Source organism: Protopterus annectens, chromosome 2.part0 (assembly GCF_019279795.1).
Source record: "Protopterus annectens isolate FY-2018-M chromosome 2.part0, PAN1.0, whole genome shotgun sequence".
Classification (NCBI taxonomy): Eukaryota; Metazoa; Chordata; order Ceratodontiformes; family Protopteridae; genus Protopterus; species Protopterus annectens.
The window spans coordinates 1,168,541,640-1,168,554,219 of record NC_056728.1 but is presented as its reverse complement, the minus strand read 5'-3'; the positions used below and the strand labels follow the sequence as shown (position 1 = coordinate 1,168,554,219).

Here is a 12,580-nt window from a genome sequence, read left to right as displayed (position 1 = left end):
TCCCACAAGCTTAGCATTTCCTTTAAAGAGGAAAATGCTGAGGCTCATCTGGTGCTTTGCTGGGAGCAAGAAGTATTCTTTTTACGGGTGATGTAAAGATCTCAAAAGGTGAACAGAGGCTGAGCAGGAGATGAAGAATCAGACCTTGTCTTACCAGAGACAGGCTTAACATTTGATTGTTATTTTTTAGTGAAGGAAAAGTATTATGAACCACTTCTGGAGACACTGCCCCTCTCTCGTCAGCAGGCAAGACTCACTTAACACATGTATGACTTATAGTCCATAAAATATCTCCATAAACACTCCTGCTGGATATGCTGTACAAAGCCTTGGCACTGTCTTTATAGTGGTCATTTCACATACTCAGATTTTCTTGCTGCCTGAAAAGATCAGCATATTGTGAATCTATTGTGGGGGTTGTGGAGTGTCCTCTGGAATAGCCACTCTCCAACTGCACTGCTAATAAACACCATATGTCAGCTGCTCTAACTGGGTATTAAGAATGCTATCCATTAACTGAGACATGTCCTCTGTCCCAAAGGTCACTGAATGGAAGACTGAGTTCCATCTCCTCATCCTACAGTAGGCTGGAATATTGGCCTGCTCCACTGAACTCAGTACTCAGTGTTGTGTACCAAATCTGTGAAAGACAGCATGCTGGGAAAAATATTTCCTTAATTGATTCCAGCACTACAGCCTGAAGATAACACATTTCAAACCATCAGGATCCTTTGTAAAGAAAGAAGTGTTGGTAAAAGATGTTTTAGGTTTAGTAGTCATGTTCAAAGTCCTCATATTCTTATCTTAAGTAGTTTTAATGAAAGCAAGAACTGTATTAAAGGTGGTCCCAGGCAGAGTAGTTAGGATAACTGTAAAAGATAAAACTTTCAAATTACTAGAGGTACACATAAATGTCTAGAACAGCAGTTATGCTGAGTTTGAAGGTAGTATATTCTCATCAGAAGTCATGTCAAAAAAGGGAAAAACACATCAGGTCCTGTGTCAGTTGTCTCCTTATTGAAAGACCAGCATTTGTAACACAGTGTATCAACAAAAGACAAAAAAACAAAACAAAAAAAAACAGCAGGAGAAGAGTGAATCGCAAGCATCTCTCTTCTTTAAACTTGCACCGCCCCCCCCCCCCAACTCATACCAACTCTGAGACCAGCATACATCGGAAAAAGGGGAATCTTCAGAGAAACTTGGACTTGGTATATACAAGTCAGTTGTTTTTCAGTTATTCAGCCTCTGTATTTTGACACTTACTCATGTGGATACTGGCATTTGAAACGGTTAATGTCTGGGTTTTCATTGAACTCCTCAGCACATCTTTTATACTTATTTGCTCTTTTTTTCTGCATCTTCAACTTCTGCAGAACATGCAGGTAAGCTGCAGCTTGCCTCACCCCCTCCCTGTAGCATGTTAACACAGCACTGTATCCTGAAGCTTGAAAGCTGAACTCCCTTTCTTAACCCTGCCTAAAAGGAACCTCCATGATGTACATCTAGCCTAGGAAAGGTGAATGATTTAATGGGAGCTGAAGGAAAGCTGCTAGCATGAGTTTTTTTATATATTTATTTTTGTTTATAAAGGGTAACAAAACAGGTAATATCTTGATCTCCAAAAAAAAAAAAACATCCACTTGTATAAAAAGAACAAAGAACCACAGCTCTAACTTGCTATACTCTTTACTCTACTGACAGTTTAGGCATCTTCGGTGAAGCCAAATAACCAGTATAATCCATCTTACTGTGCTCAGTACATACATTTCTGAGCACCAATTCAGCTAGTTGGCATTATAACCACAGAAACACTTTACAGCTGATCTGCTTAGCAACCGTAATGACTCACCAGGTTGTGTGAATTTTCATCAGAGACTAACCTCCTGAAGGGCGGAGCAAGACAGAAAAGCTGTTGCTATAGATAGGTTCTTCAGAAGGGTTATTTATCTTCCTGAGTGGTTGCTATATTTTTCAGTTTTGTGCATTAAGTTTTTCTGAATGGTTATATACTATGGCTACAGTAGGCACAGTAAGTAGTGTTTCTATTATTTTTTATTCACTGTGATTATTATTACAAATTTAAGTAATGTTTAGTTCTTGAGGAAAATTGGATGGCTATAGAAATTTGCAGCACTGTTTTGTCTGCTTGGGTGGGATCTGGCCACACTACATTACAACAGAGCTGGCTACATTCTTTTAAGGTTACAGCTGTCTTACTGCCTCTTATGAGCCTTCTAAACAGTAGGGCATCTATTTGGTCATAGTACTGTCTTTCACAGGTACTGAATATGTTCAATGTTTTTTCTCCAATACCAAACCACCATTGTATCTGCAAGTATTTTAAAAACGTATTTGGCTCCTTTGAGCCCTCTTTCTCTGTTACTTGTGCATTTAGGTTACATGTGGCTGGGCTGAAATGTTTCCCTCTACCCCCCCCTCCAATGCTGTATATGGTGCATGTTTATAAAAACATACAAGTGTTTTCATTCTGCATCAGTGTGTGTACACTGTAATAACTGTTCCTACTGCATGGTATGTATCTTTCAATATTGGTACAAGTCCTTGTGTATTCTATAGTGAAATGATGAAAGTACTCTCTCCTTACCTTCAATTGAAGGCAGAGCTTTTCTAACTGAAATGCCTACTATCATTTGCATTGCTATAACATAATGGAGTTTAGTTAAGAATATTCATCAGGAAAGATTGGGAGGAAGCACTGTTTACTTATAACCCCAAAGAAAAGATGTTGTCTTGTAGACTAATAATGGGTGTGGTGTGAATGTGAGGGGTTGGGATAAGTACTATTGGTTCTGTACTCTTGTCTTTACAAAAAGCCTTTCTGTTGCCAAAAAGCTAAAGCTTATTTTCTTATCTCATGCAGCAGATTTTGAAGCTGCACGGATGCCACTCTGTGCTCAGGGTTTTGATTTACATTTTGGCTTACAAAACATTTTGATTTGAATAGTGGTTTGGTATAATACTATTGTCATAAGAAAAATAAACTTTAAAAATGATCAATACACGGTAGGTTCAGGTTAAGGCACTTTAATCTTGCAGCAAGGAGACAAAAATGTGCTAATACAGAGTTTGTCTAACTAAAATCAGGAAGTAAGTCTATCTTTATACACTTTCTAACAAGACATTGCCTACCAAGCTGACGTAACGGATCACACGTTTTAACATCATCATTACATAGCAGCTGTTAATCCATAATTTTCTGCTTGCACTATCAATGTTATGAAAAACTTCCTAAGAAAAACAACGTGGCCTTTGTGACCACCGATTAGATACAGTTTTCCACTATGTTATGTTTCCATTCAAGGTACTATAGCTAATTCGAGCACAAAGCATGTACAGATTCTTCAAGCAGTCCTTTGTCTTATGTATCTCTTCTTTTCCGCAACTGTGCATGTTCTCATAACACGAACAGAGCTAATTGTTCAAAATCATAACATTATAGAATATGGTATTGTTTCATTTATTACTTCCTGACCTAGCAGATAATCATCTGCTTCTCAGTACATTTCCAAAAGGCATAAACATGAATTTTGCTGTGCTAGCAATTACTAGGCCAGGGGGCATCTTGCAAGTTTCAGAAAGCATACTGCAGTTTCAAAAAGCATCTTATAATTTCATACAGAATTAAGCTGTATATAAAATAGAATGAAAATGTGTTAACCCTTTTAGCTTCTAATAAGCATTAGACATACATAAAAATGAATATTTTTCTGACATTTCCCCCCTGTTAATACTTTTTATTCTATTTTCAAAAGCATAAACAGTTTACTTCTTCTCCTAACCTCTTCCATTCCGGATTTGCAGTTAAGAGAGTCATGTAGTTTAGACTTATGAAAGCATTTCAGTTTTTAACAACTCTTCAATTTCAGTACTTTGATACAAAGTCTCAGAAACTGACATGTCTATAAAATCTTTGATTTACTTTTTCATGCAGGGAATACCACAACAAATGCATGCTCTTAATAGGAGTAATCCCACACCAATGGCAATCGGGATGTTCATTAGGATGGAACCCCACCCCCCCCAAACAAATTCTGGAAAAAGTCCATCAGAGGGTTTGGGCCTGGTTTGGTCATGGTCGACACTTGCTGGATCACCTCAAGATGGTCGTTTATCTCGTGCTGGTTGTCAGGAATATATGAACAGCATTCTTCTTTGATTAAAGCACACGTAACACCTCTCGCTGCTAGGGTGAAGTCAAGAGCCATGCGGTTTTGAAGTACCACAGTTCTCATAGCATTTAGTTCATCAGTCACTAATTCGAGAACAGAAAAACTTGCATTGCTCATAACTTCGAGAAGTTTGGACAGTTTTCTCAGCTCCCAAATCGATTTCACTGCGCCATATGCAGGGGCTATGCCTGCACATAATATAATAGTGTAACTCAAGTCCATATGTGTCAGTTTATCTTTGTTTTTCACAGAGTTATGGTTTCTCCACCCTGTTTCGATTCGTCCCACTGGATTCTCCAGTCTCTTGATTGGACTTCTAGGTTTACTGCTAACCTCTCTGACATTTCAAATTTTCCCCTGAGGCAAAGCTGCAGTGTGTCGTATGGCCGGGACCAGGTAACCCAAAAAACAACTGCCAGACCAATTCTCAGGTAGCCATTTATATGCTTTTTTTCCCACAAACAAAATAACAGTTCTCTACTTTAGTATTGATATATGCTCACCCTGCATGAAACATTTTTTTTGTCAATAATAGAAAGTTGATTCAAAAGAACAGGATTATGCTGTATTTCACTAACAGCTCTCTTCATTTTGTCAAAATATGAGTCATAGTTCGTATCACAGTTTCTGCCTTATTAGCATTAATATAACATTTATAAGAAACAGTCACACTGCAATTGCTCCAACCCACCTGAATAGTGTCATTTTTATAAAAACATACAATCCCTTTTTGTGTAACAGGTAGGTACAACGCTATTTTGTCTTGTGATTTTATGGGTGTAGTATCAAAAATCAAGTTTTCCCAGGTCTCATTGACCCCTAGGGGGACAGCAGTCATCAATAATCCCTCGTATGCTGTTGGTATAGCTGTGCAAATCCAGCAGTTCGAAACATTAAAAGTCTCAGCATACACATATTTAATTGCTTGGTAAGTGTTAAAGTTTGGATGCCAGTCTGAGTAATGCATCACGTTTGTTCAGTTCAACTCGTGTGGCTGGAAAAAGGAAAGGCCACAGCAAAAAGATCATTGTTATCAGTATAGCTATTAGGATAATCATGCAATTTTTCTGAGGTTGTTCTGCATCCCTGTTTACTCTATACCTGGTCATCTTGTTCTCACTGCACAACAGTAATAAGATTTTTGTCCAATTCAAAGTTCTTAACCAATTTACAGTGTGCCAGATGAATCCAGGATGTTCGCTGTGCGATCTTGACTGCAGTGGGTGTTGACAGTAGCACTTGGTACGGTCCTTCCCACTTCAGAGAACTCCAATTCTTTTTCTTCACGACTTTCACCCAGACCCACATGCCTGGGACTATTGCTGCTTCCGATGGTCTGGCTTGTTCTTTATCCGAAACAGAATTTAACTGCAAAAGTTTGTTATTCAAAAATTGCCTCATATACTCTGTTCTTTATCTGAAACAGAATTTAACTGCAAAAGTTTGTTATTCAAAAATCGCCTCATATACTCTGCAAGTGAACTATCAGCCTCCTAGTCTGCAGGCATGAGAGGTTTCCACTGAGGTGTATAATATGCCCTCCCAAACAAAATTTCAAAAGGAGTTAACCCTTTTACATTTGTACCAGTTCTCATACTCAATAGTGCCAGAGGCAGACAGTGCACCCAGTTCTTTTGTGTCTCACTAATCAATTTCCTAAGCTTATTTTTCAAAACTCCATTATGCCTCTCTACTAATTCTGCAGATTGGGGGTGGTATGCACAATGGTTTTTCAGAGAAATCCCGAAATAACGGCCCAGTTGTTGTATAGTTTGATTTACAAAGTGTGTGCCATTGTCACTATAAATCTTTTCTGGTATGCCAAATCTAGGAATAATTTCTTTAACAAGGACTTTTGCAACAGTAGCTGCATTTGGATTTTTAGTTGGGAAAGCTTCCACCCATTTGGAAAACATATCTATAATGACAAGGCAGTACTTTTTATTTTCACATTTGTTTAGCTCTATAAAATCCATACAGATAGTATGGAATGGATACGGTGGTTTAGGGGAAACTCCCTTGCTTAGGCTTCAGTGCCCCCTGTGCATGATGCTTGTTACAAAATTGGCATGCTGCACAAACATTTTTTGTGTAGTTTGTAAATCCATACATTGTAAACACTTGATTCACTAACTGTACCATCCCCCCTGTTGAGACATGGCATTGCCCATGGCTCAACAAAGCTGCATATCTAAACAAGTTAGATGGTAAAATTGGTTTTCTTTCTTTGGAGATGTACAGTCCTTTTTCAAGAATTGCTCCTTGTTTTATCCATTTTTGTTTTTCTACATTTGTAGTAAGTGTCTGCATTGTTTTTAACATTTCTAAATCTAAAATCTCAGATGGTTGTAATTCCTCACTCAAAAGAAATTCTTCTGAAGCTGAAGCTGCTTGCTTTGCAGCTGTATCAGCTCTCGCATTACCTTTTGAAATCCTATCCTGTTGTTTGGTATGAGCTACGCATTTACAAATAGCTGCTTTCTGAGGTAACTGAATAGAGTCTACCAAATCTAATAAATTGCGCATGATTAATTGGTTTATCAGTAGATGTTATCATTCCTCTATTTTTCCACTGCTGCGCAAAAACATGTACAGTAGAAAAAGTGTACTGGCTGTCAGTAAAAATGTTCACTCGTTTATCCTTTGCCAAGGTACATGCCCTTGTTAAAGCAATCAATTCTGCTGCTTGTGCAGATAAGTTGTGTGGTAAAGACTTTGCTTCTAAAATCTCAGTATCAGAAACTACTGCATACCCCACTAGATTCTGTCCTGTAGGACCCCTCCTACACAAGCAGTCCACATAGTATGTCACCTCGGCATCATCCAAGGGAACATCCGTGAGATCTTTTCTTGGTAGTGTCTTTTTCTCAATTTCCTGCAGGCAGCAGTGTGGTTTGCCATCTGCAGGGGTTGGGAGCAAGGTTGACTGATCCAAAGTTGTGCATCGTTCAATTGTCATATGAGGTTGGCTCAACAGTATAGTCATACAGGAAAGATGTCTAGCAGGAGAAAGATATGCTACTTTTAATTGCAGTAAAATAATCACGACTGCATGAGGCACTGTCAACGTGAGAGGGTGAAATAACACTACTGAGGCCGAAGCCTACACTGCCATTGCAGCTGGGACTACTGCTTGTACACAGTGGGGCAGGGATCGCGCCACTGTGTCTAGCTGTGATGAATAGTAAGCTACGGGGTGTTGTTTGTCCCCATGCTGCTGTGTTAACACTGATGTCATATAACCCTGCTTGCAATCTACAGTTTGGAAAAATCGTTTATGATAGTTTGGTAATCCTAAAACTAATGAGGATGCTATCAGTTGTTTCAATTTGCAGAAAACTGATTCTGCTTAATCTTGTGCTGCCATAGGCTTCTTGAATATCAAGTTGGTCAGTGGAGCAGATTCCAAGGAATAGTTTGGAATCCAACTCCGACAAAAATTAGTCGTACCTAGGAAGGACATCATTTTCTTCTTGGTAGTTGGTTTGGGTGCTTGTAATATTGCTGTTTTTCTGTCTTCATCTAATATTCTGCCCTCTTTGGATATTACATATCCCAGGTATTTGACCTGTTTTTTCCAAAGTTGCAGTTTGTTTTTGTTTACCTTGTGTCCTTGAGTAGCTAAGAATTGTAGTAATGCTATGGTATCTTCTCTGCATTCTTGCTGGGTGGGGGCTGCCAGCAGAATGTCGTCTGCATAAAGTAAAATCTGGCTGCCTTTCGGTGGGATAAATCCCACCAGGTTACTTGCCATTTCCTGTGCAAATATTGTTGGACTCTCACAATATCCCTGTGGTAGTCGCGTGTATGTATATCTTTTCCCCTGAAATGTAAATGCAAACCAATGTTGGCTCTCAGGGTGTATCGGTATTGAGAAAAACGTATTGCTAATATCTACCACAGAAAAATACTTTTGTTGAGGTTTCAAATCATTGAATAAAGTGTGTGGATCTGGCACCGTAGGTGCCCTAGGTATAACTGCATCATTTACAGCTTGTAAATCTTGGACCATACACCATTCTCCATTTGCTTTCCTAACAGGAAATAAGGGTGTATTACATGGTGAATCGGGAGATTCTATCAATACTCCTTAAGTAAGGCTGCTATTATAGGTTTGATTCCTACTTGTGCATCCTTTCTCAAGGGATACTGTCTCTTTTGAGGTCTAAATGCTGACTTTGGTGTGATAGTGACTGGTCCTGCCCTATGAATAAGTCCTACATCTGATTTTCCTGTTGACCAGAGAGTCTCTGGTATGTCTCGTAAGGCTTTTTCCTCTTCTTCTAGTAAGAGTGCTACTCAGCTGTCCTCACTTGCCTGCAGGTGCACAGCTGGGTGTGTCTGTGTTATCCAATTCAACTTCTGCTTTTGTACTCCCTGTTCTGAAAGTTCTAATTCTGTCTGTTTTTCCCACCTTGTGACTTTTTCTCCTAGGTCTGCCCACTTCACATTTTTATCTTTAGTTAAACTAACATGTGGTAATCTATTAGATTTGTAAAGTGCTAGGAATTCCCAGGGCAATGAACAGCTTACTACACTGTTTCCTTCTATGTCCCAGTACAGATTTCGTAATACTAATCTTTTAGCATGGTTTCTAAACAGTTCTTGCTCATATTCTTTATCAGGTCCTGGTGTGCTACAGTAATATAGACTGCAATGCAACAAGTGCTGTTTATCACTGTCAAGGGAGGGGGATTTACTGATGACTACCTTCATCAGTTCTTCAGTTACTGCCCCTGGACCAGTCGTAACCAAGTCCTGGCTGTACCAATAAAATGTTTCACCCTCCGGTCACACCACAAAAGTATCCATTTGTCGCTGTGCTTCCATACCCTGCATAGTTGGAACTACTGCTATGCCAAATATCTGCATTAGGTCTCTGCCCAAAAGATTTACTGGGCATTTTGCAGAAACAACAATTTTGCTTTTCTGGGTCATCCCTGAAACAGGGTCAGTTATTGCTATGTTGTGGGAGAGTGGTTCCCGATACAGCTGTCCATTAGCTGCTTTCACTAATATGTAATCAAGTGATTCTAATTTTCTGGTAGTTTGGAAAGATGTATCAGGGTCCATGAAGTCCCTGAGTCACACAGGAATTTAACTTCCCTCCCCTCTACCAGAAGTGTAACTTCCAGTTTTGTGTCTGCTAAGTAGAGCTCTAGGCTCAATAATGCCAAGTCTAAAATTTCGTTTTCTTCATTATCTGTGATTTCATGCACATCCTCTATTTCTTCTATCACATTCTCTGCTCCTTCTATCACATTTGCACTTGTCTTTTCTTGATTATTCCTTTCTAGTGATTCTTGACTATCATATAGTGAGTCCTCACCCTCCTTGTCTTCTGTGGTTACCTTTTTATTTTGCCTGCAATCCCTTGCTAAATGTCCCTTTTTTCCGCATTTAAAACATTCACCCTTTTTCTTTCTCTCTTCAAACTCCTCTGATCATTTATCAGATTGTTTGTTTCCCTGGGTATTTTTCTTACCCTTCTTCCCAGTCTGTACTACAAAGACTTCTGATCCGTCTTCTACTTCAAATACTTGAGTTTTCTTTTTCTTTTTGCTATTAAAATGCCTTTCAGCATGTCTTGCATATTCAAGTAATGACTGTAATCTACTTGTACGATGATCTACCATGTGCTTTGTAATAAAGCTGCTAATGGGTGCAATACTGCCTTTCAAAAATGCATTCTTTAGCTGCTGCTCATGTGGGGAATCATGTGTTTGGTCCTCAGGTACCTGCATTCCACAATGGTTGTTAAAACACTCTAATAATCTGGCATAATATCTATCAACAGTTTCACCTTCTTGTTGGATGCATTGATTAATGCAAGTCCAGTCAGCCCTAGGCTTCCATTTCTCAGAGATTCGGTCTGTCAGACCTTTCACTCTGTTATCCAGTTCTGCGTTACTATGTGGGAGTGGCCTATGTTCTGCGTCACAGGGATTCCAGTTGCCACTGATCATGTGCCAATCTGGACCTACGATTTGTCTGACTACTTTCTCTACTTCCACTCCATTTAAATGGTAACTTAACCTCATGCCCTGTAAGTCTTCTAAGAATTTTCTAAAATTAACTTTCGGATTGGGAATTCCCTCTGTGGCTTTCCGGATGTCTTCCGGTGTCCACGGTCTATATACTAGAAGAGTTGGGTCCTGTCCTGCCTGTGGATTTGGTACTTCTATGAGTGGGCATATCTCTTCTTCACTCATAGCTTGTGAATTTGTATTTATTTCATACAATTCAATATCCCCTCTTAAGTTGCGTGTTCGAGACCTAGTCTCGATAGGATCTCTGACAAATGGTTTTGGTTTTGCAGGGACAGCTGGATATAGCGGAGGTGGATAAGCTTGTCCACTCGCTTCATATTCTGGTAAGGGAAGCAGAGGGGGCAGAGGGGCTGTTGCTATTACCAAGTTATTGTCTTCTTTATCTAAAAACATTGCTTTTGAATTCTTATTCTTTTGTTCCCTGAGGTTTGCTTCCTCAAGCCACCAGTGTGCCTGAGGAACTCCTAATTGACATTGCTTTTTTATCTGACCTTTTGTGTCTGCTTTAAGTTGTTTGACAAGTTTGATAAATGAAGGTTTATCTAATTTACCATCAAATTTGTATTTATTAACCCATTTTGTATAGTACCTAACATTGTCGGCACGCTGTAATTGCATATATTTCATGTCTTCAGTTAAAGGTGGATCTCGGGAACTTTTTTTGCACTTATTTCCCATGTTGTCTTAACTTAGTTAGAAATTGTTACGTAACCCTTTTTATCACGTGGTACCACGATTTTCACTTCTTCACAGTTTATCTAGAATAACTGCCTACCTAACTTGTTTCCCTGATCTATGACAAGACGGCAATCTTTTTTTGTCCCTGATTTACAAAAAATCTCCCTGACAAAAACAAATACTGTAACACGTCCCTGATCTGAAACAAAGAAAAGGTAAATTCCTCCTTACCTGAGCCTACGTGATTGATCGTTTCACCGGAACTGTTGACTCGTCCTCCAATCGCAGATCAGAAACAGTGGCTGGCCTCTTTTGAACGACAATTCAGTCGGAAGTCTTTTCAAAGCAGAAGAACCAATGTGGCTTCTTCCCCATATGGTTTCATGCCACCGAGCCCATCTGACCTGAGCTAGAGCGAGAGATTTCCGGTCCGAAGGACCAATCTGTCATAGGAAAAATAAACTTTAAAAATGATCAATGCACGGTAGGTTCAGGTTAAGGCACTTTAATCTTGCAGCAAGGAGACAAAAACGTGCTAATACAGAGTTTGTCTAACTAAAATCAGGAAGTAAGTCTATCTTTATACACTTTCTAATAAGACATTGCCTACCAAGCTGACGTAACAGATCACAAGTTTTAACATCATCATTTCATAGCAGCTGTTTATCCATAATTTTCTGCTTGCACTATCAATTTTATGAAAAACGTCCTAAGAAAAACAAAGTGGCCTTGGTGACCACCAGTTAGATACAGTTTCCCACTATGTTATGTTTCCATTCAAGGTACTATAGCTAATTCGAGCACAAAGCAAGTACAGATTCTTCAAGCAGTCCTTTGTCTTATGTATCTCTTCTTTTCCGCAGCTGTGCATGTTCTCATAACACGAACAGAGCTAATTGTTCAAAATCATAACATTATAGAATATGGTATTGTTTCATTTATTACTTCCTGACCTAGCAGATAATCACCTGCTTCTCAATACATTTCCAAAAGGCATAAACATGAATTTTGCTGTGTTAGCAATTACTAGGTCAGGGGGCATCTTGCAAGTTTCATAAAGCATACTGCAGTTTCAAAAAGCATCTTATAATTTCATACAGAATTAAGCTGTATATAAAATAGAATGAAAATGTGTTAACCCTTTTAGCTTCTAATAAGCATTAGACATATATAAAAATGAATATTTGTCTGACAACTATTTTTATATACACTTTTTGTCTTTCGTTCTGGCCTTCCCTGGTAGCACAGATGTAACCTAACCTGGCTTTTGCATTACTGTAACCATCTGCTGGGGAGGAACAAAAGATCTTCTTCCTAGTAGGAACCCAGCACTGGCTGGATTGAGTGCTGTTGGTAGGTACCTGCACATGGAGGGGTACTTACTATAGATCTCCTGTAGGAAAACAACTATACTATACCAGGACAACCCTGTATTTTTATCCTAGTCATGTAAAGTGCCCTTTAGTACTGTGAAGGCCCACAAATTCCATATGATTCAATTTACTTGCCCTAATTCCAGAGGCAAGCCTAGACTTGCTAACATACTTTAGGGCTTGCTGATATTTGCTCTAAGTTTAAAGCTTTTACTTGCTCAAGTGTTTCTAAGTAAAGGGCATGTTAGCTAAACCATTCAGATTCATGCTATCTGAATGTGAGGCT

The 12,580-nt window shown here is 39.0% G+C and overlaps 1 pseudogene; it reads left to right on the top strand.

Moving 5' to 3' along the window:
• The first annotated feature begins 10,304 nt into the window (after window positions 1–10,304).
• Window positions 10,305–12,580, top strand: part of LOC122793754 — a 55,320-nt pseudogene continuing 53,044 nt past the window's right edge.